This window comes from Notolepis coatsorum (genome assembly GCF_963971535.1).
Source record: "Notolepis coatsorum genome assembly, chromosome: 12".
NCBI classification, from domain to species: Eukaryota; Metazoa; Chordata; class Actinopteri; order Aulopiformes; family Paralepididae; genus Notolepis; species Notolepis coatsorum.
The window spans coordinates 93,123,600-93,142,570 of record NC_140176.1 but is presented as its reverse complement, the minus strand read 5'-3'; positions in this window follow the sequence as shown (position 1 = coordinate 93,142,570).

Sequence of the window (18,971 nt, the reverse complement as noted above, 5' to 3'; positions counted from 1 at the left end):
TTACACTATTACACACTATTACACTATTACACTATTACACACTATTACACAATATTACACTATTACACACTATTACACTATTACACTATTACACACTATTACACTATTACACACTATTACACTATTACACTATTACACAATATTACACTATTACACACTATTACACTATTACACTATTACACACTATTACACACTATTACACTATTACACACTATTACACACTATTACACTATTACACACTATTACACTATTACACTATTACACACTATTACACTATTACACACTATTACACTATTACACCGAGTACAATGGCACAATCCGCAAGTCTCTACGACAAACGGTTCAAGAGATACACTGAGGGGGTGTGGCCTAAGGGGGCGTGGTCTAAGGATCGGGGGAGTGGTCAACATCGACCAATGAAAGGTGGTCAACATGGACCAATGAAAAATGAAAGAGGATATCCCTACTGAGTACAATGACACAACCCACAAGACAGAGGGCGCTGTCAGCAATTCAGTACTGCAACACAGTGATGGCCAATGATGGGTTAAGTGGATGATGTCATTGGCAGCTCAGCCACGAGCCACACAGCTGAACCAATCATGAGTGAGCCATGAGCCACACAGGTGAAGCAATCACTATGACTTGCATATTTTCTATCCAATGCATTTGTATGGAGGCAGATGCATGACTGCATTGTCACATTGATTAAAAGAAAACTATAAGAGATGAAGCGTTGTGACGCGCACATGAGCACTACAACGAGTAGGCGAAGGGTTGTGCGCGATATTGTGACATTCGTGCAATATTGTGGCACTCCTTCGGCGATCGGAACAGAAGGCTAAAAAATAGTGTGAAAAATGTGATTTCTAGAGTGCGATTGCATGGCGGTCAATGGGGAGGAGAACCTTCAAACAAATGGTCGTCAGTTGAGATAGAAATGTCCAATTCCATTTATTTTTCTTTTGTGAGCGGGATGACAGCCGTGTCATCGTTTTGATGTGTTTGTTTTATTTCTACGTCCAAAATTGAGATCACACTCGCAATTCACCCAAGGTAGGGGGAAAAAGATTATTTCAGCTGCTACACTCTAAAATGCAATGCATTCCCAATGGGACCGATATTTTACCGTTTAAAGTCGATTCGTAGCCAGACGGTGCGGTGAAACTTTACGAGATCGGAGACCGGTGTTGCCATAGGCAAGCCGCTCGTTTTGATACCTTTCACGTGTATGGGGCGCGAACGCTTACGTGTTGCAAAGTGTTTGCAAAATCGGTGGAATAAAGAATAATAAATAAATAAAAAGAGTATGGATATGTATAGTGTGGGTGGCAACCTATTACACTATTACACACTATTACACTATTACACACTATTACACTATTACACACTATTACACTATTACACACTATTACACTATTACACACTATTACACTATTACACTATTACACACTATTACACTATTAGACACTATTACACTATTACACACTATTACACTATTACACTATTACACACTATTACACTATTACACACTATTACACTATTACACTATTACACACTATTACACTATTACACACTATTACACTATTACACACTATTACACTATTACACTATTACACACTATTACACTATTACACTATTACACACTATTACACTATTACACTATTACACACTATTACACTATTACACTATTACACACTACACTATTACACTATTACACTATTACACACTATTACACTATTACACACTATTACACTATTACACTATTACACACTATTACACTATTACACTATTACACACTAGTACACTATTACACACTATTACACTATTACACTATTACACACTATTACACTATTACACACTATTACACTATTACACACTATTACACTATTACACTATTACACACTATTACACTATTACACTATTACACACTATTACACTATTACACTATTACACACTATTACACTATTACACACTATTACAATATTACACTATTACACACTATTACACTATTACACACTATTACACTATTACACTATTACACACTATTACACTATTACACACTATTACACTATTACACACTATTACACTATTACACTATTACACTATTACACACTATTACACTATTAGACACTATTACACTATTACACACTATTACACTATTACACTATTACACACTATTACACAATATTACACTATTACACACTATTACACTATTACACTATTACACACTATTACACTATTACACACTATTACACTATTACACTATTACACAATATTACACTATTACACACTATTACACTATTACACTATTACACACTATTACACACTATTACACTATTACACACTATTACACACTATTACACTATTACACACTATTACACTATTACACTATTACACACTATTACACTATTACACACTATTACACTATTACACCGAGTACAATGGCACAATCCGCAAGTCTCTACGACAAACGGTTCAAGAGATACACTGAGGGGGTGTGGCCTAAGGGGGCGTGGTCTAAGGATCGGGGGAGTGGTCAACATCGACCAATGAAAGGTGGTCAACATGGACCAATGAAAAATGAAAGAGGATATCCCTACTGAGTACAATGACACAACCCACAAGACAGAGGGCGCTGTCAGCAATTCAGTACTGCAACACAGTGATGGCCAATGATGGGTTAAGTGGATGATGTCATTGGCAGCTCAGCCACGAGCCACACAGCTGAACCAATCATGAGTGAGCCATGAGCCACACAGGTGAAGCAATCACTATGACTTGCATATTTTCTATCCAATGCATTTGTATGGAGGCAGATGCATGACTGCATTGTCACATTGATTAAAAGAAAACTATAAGAGATGAAGCGTTGTGACGCGCACATGAGCACTACAACGAGTAGGCGAAGGGTTGTGCGCGATATTGTGACATTCGTGCAATATTGTGGCACTCCTTCGGCGATCGGAACAGAAGGCTAAAAAATAGTGTGAAAAATGTGATTTCTAGAGTGCGATTGCATGGCGGTCAATGGGGAGGAGAACCTTCAAACAAATGGTCGTCAGTTGAGATAGAAATGTCCAATTCCATTTATTTTTCTTTTGTGAGCGGGATGACAGCCGTGTCATCGTTTTGATGTGTTTGTTTTATTTCTACGTCCAAAATTGAGATCACACTCGCAATTCACCCAAGGTAGGGGGAAAAAGATTATTTCAGCTGCTACACTCTAAAATGCAATGCATTCCCAATGGGACCGATATTTTACCGTTTAAAGTCGATTCGTAGCCAGACGGTGCGGTGAAACTTTACGAGATCGGAGACCGGTGTTGCCATAGGCAAGCCGCTCGTTTTGATACCTTTCACGTGTATGGGGCGCGAACGCTTACGTGTTGCAAAGTGTTTGCAAAATCGGTGGAATAAAGAATAATAAATAAATAAAAAGAGTATGGATATGTATAGTGTGGGTGGCAACCTATTACACTATTACACACTATTACACTATTACACACTATTACACTATTACACACTATTACACTATTACACACTATTACACTATTACACACTATTACACTATTACACTATTACACACTATTACACTATTAGACACTATTACACTATTACACACTATTACACTATTACACTATTACACACTATTACACTATTACACACTATTACACTATTACACTATTACACACTATTACACTATTACACACTATTACACTATTACACACTATTACACTATTACACTATTACACACTATTACACTATTACACTATTACACACTATTACACTATTACACTATTACACACTATTACACTATTACACTATTACACACTACACTATTACACTATTACACTATTACACACTATTACACTATTACACACTATTACACTATTACACTATTACACACTATTACACTATTACACTATTACACACTAGTACACTATTACACACTATTACACTATTACACTATTACACACTATTACACTATTACACACTATTACACTATTACACACTATTACACTATTACACTATTACACACTATTACACTATTACACTATTACACACTATTACACTATTACACTATTACACACTATTACACTATTACACACTATTACAATATTACACTATTACACACTATTACACTATTACACACTATTACACTATTACACTATTACACTATTACACACTATTACACTATTAGACACTATTACACTATTACACACTATTACACTATTACACTATTACACACTATTACACAATATTACACTATTACACACTATTACACTATTACACTATTACACACTATTACACTATTACACACTATTACACTATTACACTATTACACAATATTACACTATTACACACTATTACACTATTACACTATTACACACTATTACACACTATTACACTATTACACACTATTACACACTATTACACTATTACACACTATTACACTATTACACTATTACACACTATTACACTATTACACACTATTACACTATTACACCGAGTACAATGGCACAATCCGCAAGTCTCTACGACAAACGGTTCAAGAGATACACTGAGGGGGTGTGGCCTAAGGGGGCGTGGTCTAAGGATCGGGGGAGTGGTCAACATCGACCAATGAAAGGTGGTCAACATGGACCAATGAAAAATGAAAGAGGATATCCCTACTGAGTACAATGACACAACCCACAAGACAGAGGGCGCTGTCAGCAATTCAGTACTGCAACACAGTGATGGCCAATGATGGGTTAAGTGGATGATGTCATTGGCAGCTCAGCCACGAGCCACACAGCTGAACCAATCATGAGTGAGCCATGAGCCACACAGGTGAAGCAATCACTATGACTTGCATATTTTCTATCCAATGCATTTGTATGGAGGCAGATGCATGACTGCATTGTCACATTGATTAAAAGAAAACTATAAGAGATGAAGCGTTGTGACGCGCACATGAGCACTACAACGAGTAGGCGAAGGGTTGTGCGCGATATTGTGACATTCGTGCAATATTGTGGCACTCCTTCGGCGATCGGAACAGAAGGCTAAAAAATAGTGTGAAAAATGTGATTTCTAGAGTGCGATTGCATGGCGGTCAATGGGGAGGAGAACCTTCAAACAAATGGTCGTCAGTTGAGATAGAAATGTCCAATTCCATTTATTTTTCTTTTGTGAGCGGGATGACAGCCGTGTCATCGTTTTGATGTGTTTGTTTTATTTCTACGTCCAAAATTGAGATCACACTCGCAATTCACCCAAGGTAGGGGGAAAAAGATTATTTCAGCTGCTACACTCTAAAATGCAATGCATTCCCAATGGGACCGATATTTTACCGTTTAAAGTCGATTCGTAGCCAGACGGTGCGGTGAAACTTTACGAGATCGGAGACCGGTGTTGCCATAGGCAAGCCGCTCGTTTTGATACCTTTCACGTGTATGGGGCGCGAACGCTTACGTGTTGCAAAGTGTTTGCAAAATCGGTGGAATAAAGAATAATAAATAAACTAGACAATTCCGCGCGGGGGAAATTGTGAAAGTGTGGGTGACGCCTGTGCACCGCCGGCCAACGGGGGAGAGGGTCTCTCGCGAGTCTCTATGACAAACGGTTCAAAGGATACAAAAAGGGGGCGTGGCCTAAGGATCAGGGGAGTGGTCAACATAGACCAATCAAAGAGGATATCCCTACTGAGTGCAACGACACAACCCGCAACACTATTACACTATTACACACTATTACACTATTACACACTATTACACACTATTACACACTATTACACTATTACACACTATTACACTATTACACACTATAACACTATTACACTATTACACACTATTACACTATTACACACTATTACACTATTACACTATTACACACTATTACACTATTACACACTATTACACTATTACACACTATTACACTATTACACACTATAACACTATTACACTATTACACACTATTACACACTATTGCACTATTACACTATTACACTATTACACACTATTACACTATTACACACTATTACACTATTACACTATTACACACTATTACACTATTACACACTATTACACTATTACACTATTACACACTATTACACTATTACACTATTACACTATTGCACACTATTACACTATTACACACTATTACACTATTACACTATTACACACTATTACACTATTACACACTATTACACTATTACACACTATTACACACTATTACACTATTACACACTATTACACTATTACACTATTACACACTATTACACTATTACACTATTACACACTATTACACTATTACACTATTACACACTATTACACTATTACACACTATTACACTATTACACTATTACACACTATTACACTATTACACTATTACACTATTACACACTATTACACTATTACACACTATTACACACTATTACACTATTACACACTATTACACTATTACACACTATTACACTATTACACTATTACACACTATTACACTATTACACACTATTACACTATTACACTATTACACACTATTACACTATTACACTATTACACACTATTACACTATTACACTATTACACTATTACACACTATTACACTATTACACACTATTACACTCTATTACACTATTACACACTATTACACTATTACACTATTACACTATTACACACTATTACACTATTACACTATTACACACTATTACACTATTACACACTATTACACTATTACACACTATTACACTATTACACTATTACACACTATTACACTATTACACACTATTACACTATTACACACTATTACACTATTACACTATTACACACTATTACACTATTACACTATTACACACTATTACACTATTACACTATTACACACTATTACACTATTACACACTATTACACTATTACACTATTACACACTATTACACTATTACACTATTACACAATATTACACTATTACACACTATTACACTATTACACTATTACACACTATTACACACTATTACACTATTACACTATTACACACTATTACACTATTACACTATTACACACTATTACACTATTACACACTATTACACTATTACACCGAGTACAATGGCACAATCCGCAAGTCTCTACGACAAACGGTTCAAGAGATACACTGAGGGGGTGTGGCCTAAGGGGGCGTGGTCTAAGGATCGGGGGAGTGGTCAACATCGACCAATGAAAGGTGGTCAACATCGACCAATGGCACAAACCGCAAGTCTCTACGACAAACGGTTCAAGAGATACACTGAGGGGGTGTGGCCTAAGGGGGCGTGGTCTAAGGATCGGGGGAGTGGTCAACATCGACCAATGAAAGGGGGTCAACATGGACCAATGAAAAATGAAAGAGGATATCCCTACTGAGTACAATGACACAACCCACAAGACAGAGGGCGCTGTCAGCAATTCAGTAGTGCAACACAGTGATGGCCAATGATGGGTTAAGTGGATGATGTCATTGGCAGCTCAGCCACGAGCCACACAGCTGAACCAATCATGAGTGAGCCATGAGCCACACAGGTGAAGCAATCACTATGACTTGCATATTTTCTATCCAATGCATTTCTATGGAGGCAGATGCATGACTGCATTGTCACATTGATTAAAAGAAAACTATAAGAGATGAAGCGTTGTGACGCGCACATGAGCACTACAACGAGTAGGCGAAGGGTTGTGCGCGATATTGTGACATTCGTGCGATATTGTGGCACTCCTTCGGCGATCGGAACAGAAGGCTAAAAAATAGTGTGAAAAATGTGATTTCTAGAGTGCGATTGCATGGCGGTCAATGGGGAGGAGAACCTTCAAACAAATGGTCGTCAGTTGAGATAGAAATGTCCAATTCCATTTATTTTTCTTTTGTGAGCGGGTTGACAGCCGTGTCATCGTTTTGATGTGTTTGTTTTATTTCTACGTCCAAAATTGAGATCACACTCGCAATTCACCCAAGGTAGGGGGAAAAAGATTATTTCAGCTGCTACACTCTAAAATGCAATGCATTCCCAATGGGACCGATATTTTACCGTTTAAAGTCGATTCGTAGCCAGACGGTGCGGTGAAACTTTACGAGTTCGGAGACCGGTGTTGCCATAGGCAAGCCGCTCGTTTTGATACCTTTCACGTGTATGGGGCGCGAACGCTTACGTGTTGCAAAGTGTTTGCAAAATCGCCAGGTCACCCACACTAACTAGACAATTCCGCGCGGGGGAAATTGTGAAAGTGTGGGTGACGCCTGTGCACCGCCGGCCAACGGGGGAGAGGGTCTCTCGCGAGTCTCTATGACAAACGGTTCAAAGGATACAAAAAGGGGGCGCGGCCTAAGGATCGGGGGAGTGGTCAACATAGACCAATGAAAGAGGATATCCCTACTGAGTGCAACGACACAACCCGCAACACTATTACACTATTACACACTATTACACTATTACACACTATTACACACTATTACACACTATTACACTATTACACACTATTACACTATTACACTATTACACTATTACACACTATTACACTATTACACACTATTACACTATTACACACTATTACACTATTACACACTATTACACTATTACACTATTACACACTATTACACTATTACACTATTACACACTATTACACTATTACACTATTACACACTATTACACACTATTACACTATTACACACTATTACACACTATTACACTATTACACTATTACACTATTACACACTATTACACACTATTACACTATTACACACTATTACACTATTACACACTATTACACTATTACACACTATTACACTATTACACACTATTACACACTATTACACTATTACACACTATTACACTATTACACTATTACACACTATTACACTATTACACTATTACACACTATTACACTATTACACTATTACACACTATTACACTATTACACACTATTACACTATTACACACTATTACACTATTACACACTATTACACACTATTACACACTATTACACTATTACACACTATTACACTATTACACTATTACACACTATTACACACTATTACACTATTACACTATTACACACTATTACACTATTACACACTATTACACTATTACACACTATTACACTATTACACACTATTACACTATTACACACTATTACACTATTACACTATTACACTATTACACTATTACACACTATTACACTATTACACACTATTACACTATTACACTATTACACACTATTACACACTATTACACACTATTACACTATTACACTATTACACACTATTACACACTATTACACACTATTACACTATTACACACTATTACACTATTACACACTATTACACTATTACACACTATTACACTATTACACTATTACACACTATTACACTATTACACACTATTACACTATTACACACTATTACACTATTACACTATTACACACTATTACACTATTACACTATTACACACTATTACACTATTACACTATTACACACTATTACACTATTACACACTATTACACTATTACACTATTACACACTATTACACTATTACACTATTACACACTATTACACACTATTACACACTATTACACTATTACACTATTACACTATTACACACTATTACACACTATTACACACTATTACACTATTACACACTATTACACTATTACACACTATTACACTATTACACTATTACACACTATTACACTATTACACACTATTACACTATTACACACTATTACACACTATTACACTATTACACACTATTACACTATTACACTATTACACACTATTACACTATTACACTATTACACACTATTACACTATTACACTATTACACACTATTACACTATTACACACTATTACACTATTACACACTATTACACTATTACACTATTACACTATTACACACTATTACACTATTACACACTATTACACTATTACACTATTACACACTATTACACTATTACACTATTACACTATTACACACTATTACACTATTACACCATTACACACTATTACACTATTACACACTATTACACTATTACACGATTACACTATTACACACTATTACACTATTACACTATTACACACTATTACACTATTACACACTATTACACTATTACACACTATTACACTATTACACACTATTACACACTATTACACTATTACACACTATTACACACTATTACACTATTACACACTATTACACACTATTACACTATTACACTATTACACTATTACACACTATTACACTATTACACTATTACACACTATTACACTATTACACACTATTACACTATTAAACTATTACACTATTACACACTATTACACTATTACACACTATTACACTATTACACTATTACACACTATTACACTATTACACACTATTACACTATTACACTATTACATACTATTACACTATTACACACTATTACACTATTACACACTATTACACTATTACACTATTACACACTATTACACACTATTACACTATTACACACTATTACACTATTACACTATTACACACTATTACACACTATTACACTATTACACTATTACACACTATTACACACTATTACACTATTACATGATTACACACTATTACACTATTACACACTATTACACTATTACACTATTACACACTATTACACTATTACACACTATTACACACTATTACACACTTACACACTATTACACTATTACACACTATTTTTCCGGTTTTCGGACTTTTCCGAGTTTTTGAACTTTTTCGGATTTTTGATGTTTCCGAGTTTTCGGATTTTTCCGAGTTTTTGGGTTTTCGGACTTTTCAGAGTTTTTGAACTTTTTCGGATTTTTGATGTTTCCGAGTTTTCGGAATTTTCCGAGTTTTTGGATTTTTCCGAGTTTTCGGACTTTTCCGAGTTTTTGAACTTTTTCGGATTTTTGATGTTTCCGAGTTTTCGGATTTTTCCGAGTTTTGGGATTTTTTGGAGTTTTGGAACTTTTTAGATTTTTCCGAGTTTTCGGATTTTTCCGAGTTTTCGGGTTTTGGGATTTTTCCGAGTTTTTGAACTTTTTCGGATTTTAGATTTTTCCGAGTTTTGGGATTTTTTCGAGTTTTCGGATTTTTCCGATCAACATCGACCAATGGCACAATCCGCAAGTCTCTACGACAAACGGTTCAAGAGATACACTGAGGGGGTGTGGCCTAAGGGGGCGTGGTCTAAGGATCGGGGGAGTGGTCAACATCGACCAATGAAAGGTGGTCAACATCGACCAATGGCACAATCCCCAAGTCTCTACGACAAACGGTTCAAGAGATACACTGAGGGGGTGTGGCCTAAGGGGGCGTGGTCTAAGGATCGGGGGAGTGGTCAACATCGACCAATGAAAGGTGGTCAACAGGGGGAGTGGTCAACATCGACCAATGAAAGGTGGTCAACATCGACCAATGGCACAATCCGCAAGTCTCTACGACAAACGGTTCAAGAGATACACTGAGGGGGTGTGGCCTAAGGGGGCGTGGTCTAAGGATCGGGGGAGTGGTCAACATCGACCAATGAAAGGTGGTCAACATGGACCAATGAAAAATGAAAGAGGATATCCCTACTGAGTACAATGACACAACCCACAAGACAGAGGGCGCTGTCAGCAATTCAGTACTGCAACACAGTGATGGCCAATGATGGGTTAAGTGGATGATGTCATTGGCAGCTCAGCCACGAGCCACACAGCTGAACCAATCATGAGTGAGCCATGAGCCACACAGGTGAAGCAATCACTATGACTTGCATATTTTCTATCCAATGCATTTTATGGAGGCAGATGCATGACTGCATTGTCACATTGATTAAAAGAAAACTATAAGAGATGAAGCGTTGTGACGCGCACATGAGCACTACAACGAGTAGGCGAAGGGTTGTGCGCGATATTGTGACATTCGTGCGATATTGTGGCACTCCTTCGGCGATCGGAACAGAAGGCTAAAAAATAGTGTGAAAAATGTGATTTCTAGAGTGCGATTGCATGGCGGTCAATGGGGAGGAGAACCTTCAAACAAATGGTCGTCAGTTGAGATAGAAATGTCCAATTCCATTTATTTTTCTTTTGTGAGCGGGTTGACAGCCGTGTCATCGTTTTGATGTGTTTGTTTTATTTCTACGTCCAAAATTGAGATCACACTCGCAATTCACCCAAGGTAGGGGGAAAAAGATTATTTCAGCTGCTACACTCTAAAATGCAATGCATTCCCAATGGGACCGATATTTTACCGTTTAAAGTCGATTCGTAGCCAGACGGTGCGGTGAAACTTTACGAGTTCGGAGACCGGTGTTGCCATAGGCAAGCCGCTCGTTTTGATACCTTTCACGTGTATGGGGCGCGAACGCTTACGTGTTGCAAAGTGTTTGCAAAATCGGTGGAATAAAGAATAATAATAAAAACTAGACAATTCCGCGCGGGGGAAATTGTGAAAGTGTGGGTGACGCCTGTGCACCGCCGGCCAACGGGGGAGAGGGTCTCTCGCGAGTCTCTATGACAAACGGTTCAAAGGATACAAAAAGGGGGCGCGGCCTAAGGATCGGGGGAGTGGTCAACATAGACCAATCAAAGAGGATATCCCTACTGAGTGCAATGACACAACCCGCAACACTATTACACTATTACACAATATTACACTATTACACACTATTACACACTATTACACTATTACACACTATTACACTATTACACACTATTACACACTATTACACACTATTACACTATTACACTATTACACTATTACACACTATAACACTATTACACGATTACACTATTACACACTATTGCACTATTACACTATTACACTATTACACACTATTACACTATTACACTATTACACACTATTACACTATTACACACTATTACACTATTACACACTATTACACTATTACACACTATTACACTATTACACACTATTACACACTATTACACTATTACACAATATTACACTATTACACACTATTACACTATTACACTATTACACTATTACACACTATTACACTATTACACTATTACACACTATTACACTATTACACACTATTACACACTATTACACTATTACACACTATTACACTATTACACTATTACACACTATTACACTATTACACTATTACACACTATTACACACTATTACACTATTACACTATTACACACTATTACACTATTACACACTATTACACTATTACACTATTACACACTATTACACTATTACACTATTACACACTATTACACTATTACACTATTACACACTATTACACACTATTACACTATTACACGCTATTACACTATTACACTATTACACACTATTACACACTATTACACTATTACACACTATTACACTATTACACTATTACACACTATTACACTATTACACACTATTACACTATTACACACTATTACACTATTACACTATTACACACTATTACACACTATTACACTATTACACACTATTACACTATTACACACTATTACACACTATTACACTATTACACTATTACACACTATTACACTATTACACACTATTACACTATTACACTATTACACTATTACACACTATTACACTATTACACTATTACGCTATTACACTATTACACACTATTACACTATTACACTATTACACACTATTACACTATTACACACTATTACACTATTACACTATTACACACTATTACACACTATTACACTATTACACACTATTACACTATTACACACTATTACACTATTACACACTATTACACTATTACACTATTACACTATTACACACTATTACACTATTACACACTATTACACTATTACACACTATTACACACTATTACACTATTACACTATTACACTATTACACAATATTACACAATTACACACTATTACACACTATTACACTATTACACTATTACACACTATTACACTATTACACTATTACACTATTACACACTATTACACTATTACACTATTACACACTATTACACTATTACACGCTATTACACTATTACACTATTACACTATTACACTATTACACACTATTACACACTATTACACTATTACACTATTACACACTATTACACTATTACACTATTACACACTATTACACTATTACACTATTACACGCTATTACACTATTACACTATTACACTATTACACACTATTACACTATTACACTATTACACACTATTACACTATTACACACTATTACACTATTACACACTATTACACTATTACACTATTACACGCTATTACACTATTACACTATTACACACTATTACACTATTACACACTATTACACTATTACACTATTACACTATTACACACTATTACACTATTACACTATTACACACTATTACACTATTACACTATTACACACTATTACACTATTACACTATTACACACTATTACACTATTACACACTATTACACTATTACACACTATTACACACTATTACACTATTACACACTATTACACTATTACACACTATTACACTATTACACACTATTACACTATTACACACTATTACACACTATTACACACTATTACACTATTACACACTATTACACTATTACACTATTACACACTATTACACTATTACACTATTACACACTATTACACTATTACACACTATTACACTATTACACTATTACACACTATTACACTATTACACACTATTACACTATTACACTATTACACACTATTACACTATTACACACTATTACACTATTACACACTATTACACACTATTACACTATTACACACTATTACACACTATTACACACTATTACACTATTACACACTATTACACTATTACACACTATTACACTATTACACACTATTACACTATTACACTATTACACTATTACACACTATTACACTATTACACACTATTACACTATTACACACTATTACACACTATTACACTATTACACTATTACACTATTACACAATATTACACAATTACACACTATTACACACTATTACACTATTACACTATTACACACTATTACACTATTACACTATTACACTATTACACACTATTACACTATTACACTATTACACACTATTACACTATTACACGCTATTACACTATTACACTATTACACTATTACACTATTACACACTATTACACACTATTACACTATTACACTATTACACACTATTACACTATTACACTATTACACACTATTACACTATTACACTATTACACGCTATTACACTATTACACTATTACACTATTACACACTATTACACTATTACACTATTACACACTATTACACTATTACACACTATTACACTATTACACACTATTACACTATTACACTATTACACGCTATTACACTATTACACTATTACACACTATTACACTATTACACACTATTACACTATTACACTATTACACTATTACACACTATTACACTATTACACTATTACACTATTACACACTATTACACTATTACACTATTACACACTATTACACTATTACACTATTACACACTATTACACTATTACACACTATTACACTATTACACACTATTACACACTATTACACTATTACACACTATTACACTATTACACACTATTACACTATTACACACTATTACACTATTACACACTATTACACACTATTACACACTATTACACTATTACACACTATTACACTATTACACTATTACACACTATTACACTATTACACTATTACACACTATTACACTATTACACACTATTACACTATTACACTATTACACACTATTACACTATTACACACTATTACACTATTACACTATTACACACTATTACACTATTACACACTATTACACTATTACACACTATTACACACTATTACACTATTACACACTATTACACACTATTACACAATATTACACTATTACACACTATTACACTATTACACTATTACACTATTACACACTATTACACTATTACACTATTACACACTATTACACTATTACACACTATTACACACTATTACACTATTACACACTATTACACTATTACACTATTACACACTATTACACTATTACACTATTACACACTATTACACACTATTACACTATTACACTATTACACACTATTACACTATTACACACTATTACACTATTACACACTATTACACTATTACACTATTACACACTATTACACTATTACACTATTACACACTATTACACTATTACACACTATTACACTATTACACACTATTACACTATTACACGCTATTACACTATTACACACTATTACACACTATTACACTATTACACACTATTACACTATTACACACTATTACACTATTACACTATTACACACTATTACACTATTACACTATTACACACTATTACACTATTACACACTATTACACTATTACACACTATTACACTATTACACTATTACACACTATTACACACTATTACACTATTACACACTATTACACTATTACACACTATTACACACTATTACACTATTACACTATTACACTATTACACAATATTACACAATTACACACTATTACACACTATTACACTATTACACTATTACACACTATTACACTATTACACTATTACACACTATTACACTATTACACTATTACACACTATTACACTATTACACGCTATTACACTATTACACTATTACACTATTACACTATTACACACTATTACACACTATTACACTATTACACACTATTACACTATTACACTATTACACGCTATTACACTATTACACTATTACACTATTACACACTATTACACTATTACACTATTACACTATTACACACTATTACACTATTACACTATTACACACTATTACACTATTACACTATTACACTATTGCACACTATTACACTATTACACACTATTACACTATTACACTATTACACACTATTACACTATTACACACTATTACACTATTACACACTATTACACACTATTACACTATTACACACTATTACACTATTACACTATTACACACTATTACACTATTACACACTATTACACTATTACACACTATTACACTATTACACACTATAACACTATTACACTATTACACACTATTACACACTATTGCACTATTACACTATTACACTATTACACACTATTACACTATTACACACTATTACACTATTACACTATTACACACTATTACACTATTACACACTATTACACTATTACACTATTACACACTATTACACTATTACACACTATTACACTATTACACTATTACACTATTGCACACTATTACACTATTACACACTATTACACTATTACACACTATTACACTATTACACACTATTACACTATTACACACTATTACACACTATTACACTATTACACACTATTACACTATTACACTATTACACACTATTACACTATTACACTATTACACTATTACACACTATTACACTATTACACTATTACACACTATTACACTATTACACTATTACACTATTACACACTATTACACTATTACACACTATTACACTATTACACTATTACACACTATTACACACTATTACACTATTACACACTATTACACTATTACACACTATTACACTATTACACACTATTACACTATTACACTATTACACACTATTACACACTATTACACTATTACACACTATTACACTATTACACTATTACACACTATTACACTATTACACACTATTACACTATTACACTATTACACACTATTACACTATTACACTATTACACTATTACACACTATTACACTATTACACACTATTACACTATTACACACTATTACACTATTACACACTATTACACACTATTACACACTATTACACTATTACACACTATTACACTATTACACTATTACACACTATTACACACTATTACACTATTACACACTATTACACTATTACACTATTACACACTATTACACTATTACACACTAATACACTATTACACTATTACACAATATTACACTATTACACACTATTACACTATTACACTATTACACACTATTACACACTATTACACTATTACACTATTACACACTATTACACACTATTACACTATTACACTATTACACACTATTACACTATTACACACTATTACACTATTACACCGAGTACAATGGCACAATCCGCAAGTCTCTACGACAAACGGTTCAAGAGATACACTGAGGGGGTGTGGCCTAAGGGGGCGCGGCCTAAGGATCGGGGGAGTGGTCAACATCGACCAATGAAAGGTGGTCAACAGGGGGAGTGGTCAACATCGACCAATGAAAGGTGGTCAACATCGACTAATGGCACAATCCGCAAGTCTCTACGACAAACGGTTCAAGAGATACACTGAGGGGGTGTGGCCTAAGGGGGCGTGGTCTAAGGATCGGGGGAGTGGTCAACATCGACCAATGAAAGGGGGTCAACATGGACCAATGAAAAATGAAAGAGGATATCCCTACTGAGTACAATGACACAACCCACAAGACAGAGGGCGCTGTCAGCAATTCAGTAGTGCAACACAGTGATGGCCAATGATGGGTTAAGTGGATGATGTCATTGGCAGCTCAGCCACGAGCCACACAGCTGAACCAATCATGAGTGAGCCATGAGCCACACAGGTGAAGCAATCACTATGACTTGCATATTTTCTATCCAATGCATTTCTATGGAGGCAGATGCATGACTGCATTGTCACATTGATTAAAAGAAAACTATAAGAGATGAAGCGTTGTGACGCGCACATGAGCACTACAACGAGTAGGCGAAGGGTTGTGCGCGATATTGTGACATTCGTGCGATATTGTGGCACTCCTTCGGCGATCGGAACAGAAGGCTAAAAAATAGTGTGAAAAATGTGATTTCTAGAGTGCGATTGCATGGCGGTCAATGGGGAGGAGAACCTTCAAACAAATGGTCGTCAGTTGAGATAGAAATGTCCAATTCCATTTATTTTTCTTTTGTGAGCGGGTTGACAGCCGTGTCATCGTTTTGATGTGTTT